Genomic DNA, 9,213 nt, shown 5'->3' with positions numbered 1-9,213 from the left:
TTCAATTTTCTATCTACAACTACGCTGTGTGAATTAAGAGTTGGTGTGTGTCTGTGTGAGAGAGAGAGATTGATTTTATTGATAGTGTGCTAGGTTCGACAGACAAAAACAGCATTGCAAATATATATCCAGATAACTACCCAACACTATACAGCCATAAAAGACGATTGGGCGGGCGAAGCCCGCCTCCCAGCCGGAGCGCGAAGCGCGGAGGTTGCTAACCCATCCTACTGGGGGTGCAGGGGCGAAGCCCCCTACCGAGCGCGAAGCGCGAGTATATATCCAGATAATTCAACAAAATAAACGATAGTATCATGAGCAAAATAGTATTAATGCAATTAGAAATAATCCAGATAATTAAACAAAATAAACGATAGTATCGTGAACAAAATAGTACAGTATTATTAATAATGCAATATTAAGAAGAAGAAAAATTAGTAGATAATTGAAAAATGACAGATTAATAAATTGTTATAATTATAAGATATCAGAAAGCTCTGTCCAGGAGGAAGAGAGAATGGAGAAAAAATAAGGGGACAGGAAGAAGTGATGAAGAAGGAAAGTAAAACATATATATATTCTGTTATATTCATAACAGAAAACACTTTAAAGTTTGTAATATAAATTAAAACAGGAGACACAAGATATAAATAGATTGAAAACACTTAAAAACTTACATTTGAAACGGAAATTTTCGGGAACTGAGTTCCCTTCCTCAACCGAGCAAGCAGTGCGTGGTACAGTTTTAAATCTCTGTGGTCATGACTGTTTGATTTAAAACTGTACCATATATATATATATATTATATATATATATATATATATATATATATATATATATATATGTGGTTGATTGACAAAGGGGGTCCAGCTCCCCGAAAATTCTCGTTTAAATGTAAGTTTTTAATCTATCCATGTCGTGTGTATCCTGTTTATATAATATATATATATATTTTTTTTTTCGGAAACTGAGTTTCCTTCCTCAACCGAGCAGTGAGTGGGTAGCCTACAGTTTGAAATCAAAGGGTCGTGACCACAGAGTACGCACGGAGAGTCAATTGTAGCAGCAGAGACCACAGATTACGCGGTGCAGACGGATGGAGAGAAAAAAGGTACAGATTCAGGGGACATTATGGGGTATTTAGGGGGCGGTTATGTGTAAGGAAAGGTGTAGCTTATGAATTGATAGAAAAGAGGAAATTTAAAATTAGAAAACAAAAAACAATTGGACAAAAATTGGAGAAAGGAATTGTAGAATTGAACTTGAATGAAATTTATTTTTCATTTTTATTGAATATTTAATATATATATTTGATAGCTGTGAAATTTAATATATGATGAAATTTATTTCAATTTAATCAAACAGTTGATGTAGAGTTGATAGCTATGGTACTATTGCTGTCTGTTGAGACCAGGACTGGAAGCAGCTCCAAGCACCCAAATAAAAGCCAATTCTTTTGTCTTGACATCTATGAAGGGGGCTGTGGGAATTTTTTATATATGATTAAATTTATTTCAATTCAATTGAACAGTTGGTGTAGAGTTGATAGTTATGGTACTATTGCTGTCTGTTGAGACCAGGACTGAAAGCAACTCCAAATTGATTGATATATATATATATATATATATGAAAAACAGGAGACATAAGACATAAATTGAAAACACTTAAAAACTTACATTAGAAATGGGGGAAATTATCGGGAACTGAGTTTCCTTCCTCAACCGAGCAGACTGCAGTTTGAAATCCAATCTATATATATAGAAATAGGATACACACAACATGGATAGTTTAAAAACACTTGAAAACTCACATTTAAACGAAAATTTTCGGGAGCTGGGCCCCTTTTGTCAATCAAACAGGAAGTGAAGTGGTGCAGATTTGAATATTCCAATGGTCGTGACCACAGAGACGCGGTAGAGATGTTGTGTAGACCATAGAGCACAGACGATTGAAGGAGCACTATGGGATTAGTTGGTGGGCCGTTATGGGTTATAAGCGGGAGATTTCAAATTTGAGTGGGTTATGGATAAGGAAAGGTGTATATCATGAATTGATAGAAAAGAGGAGATTTAAGATTAGAAATCCGAAATGAATTATAGAATTGAATTGGAATGAAATTTATTTTTATTTTAATTTATTATAATATATTTATAATATATAATATATATATATATATAATATATATATATATATAATATATATATATATATATATAATATATTATATAGCTGTGAAATATTATATATACCTGCTATATTATATATTTGATAGCTGTGAATTTTTTTATATATGATTAAATTTATTTCAATTTAATTGAACAGTTGGTGTAGAGTTGATAGTTATGGTACTATTGCTGTCTGTTGAGACCAGGACTGGAAGCAGCTCCAAGCACACAAATAAAAGCCAATTCTTTCGTCTTGACATCTATGGAGGGGGCTGTGGGAGGGAGGGTGGCAAGGACTTTGACTTTGAAGCATTGGTCAAAGTTCTTGTTGTGCTCAGAGCCATGGGTGGGGATGGGTAGGGAAGTATTATTTTTAAAGGAAGCCCTGTGATTGTTGATCCGGAGGTTTAGGGCAGTGGTGATTTCACCTATGTAGAAGGCAGGACAGAAGTTGCAGGAAAGGAGGTAGATGCAATTTTTGAAGATGCAATTACTGGATTGATGGATTTGGTGGGTGTAGTTGGTGATAGGACTGGTAAAGGAGATGGAAGAATCAGTGATAGGACAGATTTTACAGCGGGGGCGTTTGCAAGGTAGGGTACCAGGTGGAGTTGGGATTTTATCAGAGGTGAGTTATTTGTTTTTACTGAGAATTTTCTTGAGGTTGGGAGGTTGCTTATAAATGAGGGTGGGTGGTTGCTGGAAAAGGTGTTTGGTAGAGGGATTGGAGGAGACGACATGGAACAGATCTTTAAGGACAGGTTTGAGGTTTTCAATTCCAGGGAAGTAGGTGGTACAGAGCTTTGGAGTTTGTGGGATTTGGGAATTTTTTGTGGTTGGATTAGTGCCAGTTTTAGAGGAGATTTGTTTCTGTAACAACCTTTCAGGATAGTTACATTTCAGGAGGGATTGGTGGAGTTTTTTGAGGTACTGGTCAAGATGGTGGGGATCACTGCAAATTTTTTGGCCTCGGATTGAGAGGGAATGTGGGAGGGATCTTTTGATGTGGTAGGGATGGCAACTCTCAAAGTGTAGGAACTGTTGAGTGTGGGTGGATTTGGTGAAAGTATTGGTGGATAAGGTATTGGAGTTGGAAAGGATTACATTGACATCTAGGAAGTTGATGGAGGATTAAGAAATATTCCAGGTGGAGGAGACAGAGTAGTTGGAGTTGAGTTGATTGAGGAAGTGGGAGAGGGTATCATGTCCATGAGGCCATATGAGGAATATGTCGTCAATGAAACGGAGCCATATCAGGGGGGGATAGGGTTTGTTTGGAAAGGAAATCTTGTTCAAGGAGGCCCATGAATAGGTTTGCATAGGATGGTGCCATCCTGGTGCCCATCGCTGTACCCTGGGTTTGAAGATAATATTCATCTTCAAACCTGAAGGCATTGCTTGTGAGCATTGAAGAACTCCGATCAAGGATTTTGAATGGAATAGAAATGATAAAGCAGACTCCTGGAATATTTGAACGGGTCCGACAATCGATGAGAAGACGTCTGAACATATGCATTCAGAACAACGGAGGTCACTTTGAGCATCATCTTTAGTCTTTTGGTATAAGTTAAATGTCATTTAGATATGTTACTTTCATATAAAAATAAAACTTTTCATAAAAAACAGAATATTTTATTTGCAATCAGCTACAACCTATGAGTTATTAGTTCTCTCCTCATAAAACAGCAAATTTTTGTGGTGTAACGTACTACATAATAATACATTTCATTCAACTTTTATTCAAATTTAGTTTACACAGCTTACATATTTCTTTTCAGAATTAAATTCTCTACAATTTTTATTGCGAAGAATTATTTGTTTACTGGTCATTGAAGAAAGTTATTGGGCATCAAACGTAGAAGTCTGTGTTTCTACTTAGATTTTTTGCATATTTCAACTTTTTTCTCAAAAACTACTCACACTACAGCTTCCAGACTAGTTTTATTCAACTTTTCAGATATTTTTCCATATGAATCCAGGAACTGAATTCCGGGCGAAATCTTTCACCCAGTATATTATGTTGAATTATGTGTGGTGAGTCGAGAGCAAGTACTTGGATCTGGAGAAGGCCTTTGACAAGATGCCCCATTCTTTACCGATAAGAAAGCTTTCTGATATCGGGATCTGATTTGCTGGATCACGTTATATCTTGATTCAGAGGAGCCACTTCCAGAAGTTTCACAGCATCGTCTGAGGTTCCTCAAGGCCACTGCCAAGGTTCCAATCTTGGTCCACTGCTGTTCAGTATTTTCATGAATGACATTGTAAGAGGTCTGTACTATGAGGTGCTGATGTATGCTGACGAAATTAGAATCTTCACGAAAATCAGATCAAGAGAAGAGTCCTTTTCCTTGACTAGGCTTTGGATTCGTCTAGGAGGAATTTTATGTCTATCAATGTAGGAAAGACATTCATCATGACCTTCTCCAAGAAGACTTACACCCTTGGGTTTTGCTACAAAATTGCGAACACAGACATTCAGCGTGTCACAAGTATGAAGGATCTTGGTGTTACCTTGTTAGTAGACAACTTAGAATTATGAGATGGATTGGGGAGATTTCAGGGATCCCTGCACATGAAGACACTATTGTTCACTGATGTCTGATGTCATCTGGAGTTTCCTTCCATTATTTGGAACAGAGACAGGTTATGTACTATTATCAAGAAATAATCTGGTGTGACAACTTTCCTTGCCGTTATGAATATTGATCACCTGACGCTAGTGTTCACGCGCATCTCAAAATCTCAAGTCTACTATTCCAAGATCTGAGCCAGCTGGTGACATGACAATAACGCTGGAGACATACGAGGTCTCTTCATAGTGAATGATTTAATAGAATCAACATTTGCCAACAGTTTGCAATTGAATGATCACATTTCCTCGAATTCAAGCTTATTTTCAATTTTAGGTAAAAATGTTACTGAACATTAATTATAGAGATTTTCATGCTCAATCTTTTCCACTTGAATTTTTTTGTTTAAATTTTATCTGAAGCCTGATAATAGGGAGTCTAAAATAAAACTGCATAGATGGGGCGGAGCTGAAATCTTTATAGATATGGGAGTAATATTGTGGCAGTTGATAGAGCTTATCAATTACTATTCTAGATATAAATTTGATCAAAGTCGTTGAAGCCGTTTTCGATAAAATTGCGGAAAACCCTGTTTTTGACAATATTTTAGCCGCCATCTTGAATTGCATTTGATCGAAATTGTTCGTGTCGGATCCTTATATTGTAAGGACCTTGAGTTCCAAATTTCAAGTCATTCTGTTAATTGGGAGATGAGATATTGTGTACACATACACACACACTCACACACAAACAGACCAATACCCAAAAACCACTTTTTTGGACTCAGGGGACCTTGAAACATATAGAAATTCAGAAATTGGGGTACCTTAATTTTTTTCGGAAAGCAATAATTTCCTTACCTATGGTAATAGGGCAAGGAAAGTAAAAAAGAAGTGTATTTCAACTATACTATGGGAATAACTATTACCCTTGTAATCCTATTATATTATGCGAGCAATTTCTGTATTCATATATCTGGTTATTTATGTTCAACGGATCTCGAAAACGGCTCTAACGATTTTCACGAAATTTGGAACATAGTAGGTTTATGATATAAAAATTCGATTGCACTAGGTCTCATCCTTGGGAAAACTCGCTGAACGACATTAAAATGAAAATTCATACTTGGCTGAAACAGCTGAGACTTTTGTCGTCTGTGGATAGTAAAAAAGTGAGTGAGCGAGTGAGTATGTGAAAAATCAAAATATCGCAACCCCGAAATTCATAAGATGAGGTATAGCCAGCTGTGAAATATAAACACGATCATTTTAGAGAATTGTGTTCTGTTTATCAATAAATAAAAATAACAAGCGAAGCTCGGTGCCCCGATATTATTTATAATTCAAACATTTATTATAAATCATAAAAATGTTTATTCTTTTAGAATGTTTTATTATTTATTAGAATTAAATATTGCAATGCTACTAGCTAATTCTATAATAGAACTTTCAACTAGCCCTACTGAAATAATTAATAATTATTAATAATTTAATAATTAAGTATAAGTAATAATTCAAGTATAAGTATTTTAGTATTGGTACCTATCAAACTCAAAATAATGAGCCTTTGAGCGCAACAACAGTTGCTGCTGTCTCCTGTCACACTGCTAGTCTCTGCTATGATACCAGCTTCAACATGAACAGCCGATAGTAGCAGAGCGCTCCTCTTATTGCTTATCACAGCTCCAACATGAACGCACCCTAACAAAATTGAATCAAACAATTGTCAAAAAAGATTTGTGCATCTTGCATTAAAACGACTTATACCACTTCATTGCCCAACCCCGTATTATCACATAGCTCACCTTAGTATTTAGTATAAAGGAGCATTTTCTCATATTACAGGATTTCTACAAATACGAAATACCCTCCAAGCAGACAGCCTACTGAGATTATAACCATTCATAGATGTGAACTTATTCAATTTATTGGAAGAACTAGAGTTTCAGCTCCTTTTTCAAGATGTAATATTCCATCGTTTCTCTTTTCTTCTTCCATGCATCGTTTTTTACATTCTAATAACCTGAAACCGATAAATTAGAATGTAATATTTCATTGCAATTCATTCGGTTGTATCAAACTTAATTTTTATGATTGAAATGTAAACTTTAAATATAATTACTTTATTATTATATTATATTGTATGTATAATATTTTATGTATAGCCTACATATTATATTGTAGCCTATACATTTTTATTATTTGCCTCCCAGACTTTATAGTTTGTAGCATTCAACTCCTGAAAACAAAGCAATTATTATATCCTAGCGGGAATTACATTGTTTTCTATTTGCCTTACTGAATTATTGAGAAACATTTCTAGAATAATAGTAAAATGCCAAGAGAAAAATAAGCCGAATCTTAACATGTCGCAAATTCATGTAGAAGGTAAATAAAATTGAATGAAACAATGTTGAATGTTTATTGATCTCAGTAACAAAAAAAATATGTAGGCGTAATACCCATGAATTGAAAAAAAAACATTCAAAAAAATATATGATTAATAATGTTATTTTGAACCAAAATCTTAACTCTTGAATCATAGTTTTAAAATTCTTATTTTTAAATTGAAATTTATTCACAACACTGACATATTTTATAATAGTATTAGAATTAGTCCAGGCAATGAATGTTCAAAAAAGGGTATGGAAGGAAAAGTTTGTAAGACAATTTTTGCTCACGCAGTCCTGTTGAGTAAGGAGTCAAACATATCAAAAGTCCCTCACCCCTACCCCTACCCACTGTGCTGAGGAGGTGGCGGTGGTTCAACGGTAGTGTCATTTTTTGGTTTCTCGCATATAACTAGACTACTTGGCAACACTGTAATTTTTTCGGATGGATGGCCAAGTCAACTCATTTTATACAGACTATAAATGCAATTATAGGCTACAGTGCTTTCTTATAGGCTTAGCTGCTTTCTCAAATTATTATTCCCTAGCTAGGCCGCCTACGGCCTAAATGAAAAAAGATCAAAATTGAGTGAATTTATGTTTACAGTACTCACTCTTTTATGCTTGTCCACATTTCATGTTGATGTTTGCATTTTTCTTGTGTTTCTCGAACTTTGCACTGTTCATCTCTTAATTGGCGACTGATTCTTTCTTGTTCCATAATTTTCTGAGTAAGTTTATCCCTGAAAATGTTGTTTTAAATACAATAATGTATTCTCTAGACTAATTATGTATTTGAATGATTATCACAAACAATTTTCATTATATTTTTCAAATTTTCTTAGACAGAAGTTACAGGCATTGCTCATTTTTTCTTGTTAGTTCAGTCATCGAAGGGTTAATAGAGGGAAATGTTTGTAAGACAATTTTTCGCCATTATTAATCATTCATTCATTTAATCATTCAGAATAATTACACAACTTATTATTATTTCCGCTATTCGGAAGACACCTCCATTATCAATCTCTATAGTGAACATCCTTTTCTGAAGATTGGGTATATGATGGATTCCTTGAAGTTCTCTGGGATGTCAGAAGAATTGAAAAGCTCATTAGATATCTTCACCAATTTTTCCAAAAAGACGGCCGGCGCATACTTGAAGAACTCATAGGTTATTCGGTCCTCACCCGGTGCTTTATTCTCTTTGACTCTTCTAAGGACATTGGTGAGATCTTGAAGGGAAATCGGCGCATCCAAAATTTCATCCCCAAAGCATGGTGCTGCATATAATACTTTGTCTGCCGTGATGTAAGGATTAAGCAACCGGCTGAAGTGTGCCACCCAGTCTTCCAATGCAATATTGACTCCCACAATAAAATTCTTCCTTCTAAAACAACTTACAAGCTTCCAGAATTGACCAGAATCTTTACTCCTTGAATTTTTCTGTCAATTGGCACCAAAAATCTTTCCTCTTCCTCACACATAATTGTTTGAAAGCTCTATTCGTCTCAAGATACTCCGCTCTGATTGTTTCCGAGTTTGTTCTCCTGAATACCTTCAATAAACGAAACGATTCTCTTCTTTTTCTTTCACATTCAGCGTCATACCATAACTGTCTCCCTTCACACCTTGAGTGACCATCTGATTGATCAACAGAAGCAAATTCTTGAATTATTGAGAGCAGGAATTTCAGATCACCCTCAGAATTATTCCACTGCAGACGTCTATTAATATTCTTGAAGCTAGCACTTGCTGATACTTGAACTTATCATTTGGCCTCCACTTAAGCTTTCTGCGGATAGGTACTGGGCAGATATCTGATGTTCTGGTCGCCCCTGGCAGGAGGATTGTTGTGAGAATCGGCAGGTGATCGGAGAATATTTCTGGAAGCACCTCAAATGATTTGACAAGTGGGAGAGCATCTACTGAAACAGCGCATATGTCGATCACAGATGAGCCCTGAGGTCCAATATACGTGAACTCACCATCAGCGTCCTCACTTGTACATTCAAAATTACAAGGCCAAAATCATCAAACATGGTTAATAATTCTCTTCCGTGAGCGTTCATTGCTTGATCCTTTGATTT

Source organism: Nilaparvata lugens, chromosome 5 (genome assembly GCF_014356525.2).
Source record: "Nilaparvata lugens isolate BPH chromosome 5, ASM1435652v1, whole genome shotgun sequence".
Classification (NCBI taxonomy): Eukaryota; Metazoa; Arthropoda; class Insecta; order Hemiptera; family Delphacidae; genus Nilaparvata; species Nilaparvata lugens.
This window is presented reverse-complemented; position numbering follows the sequence as displayed.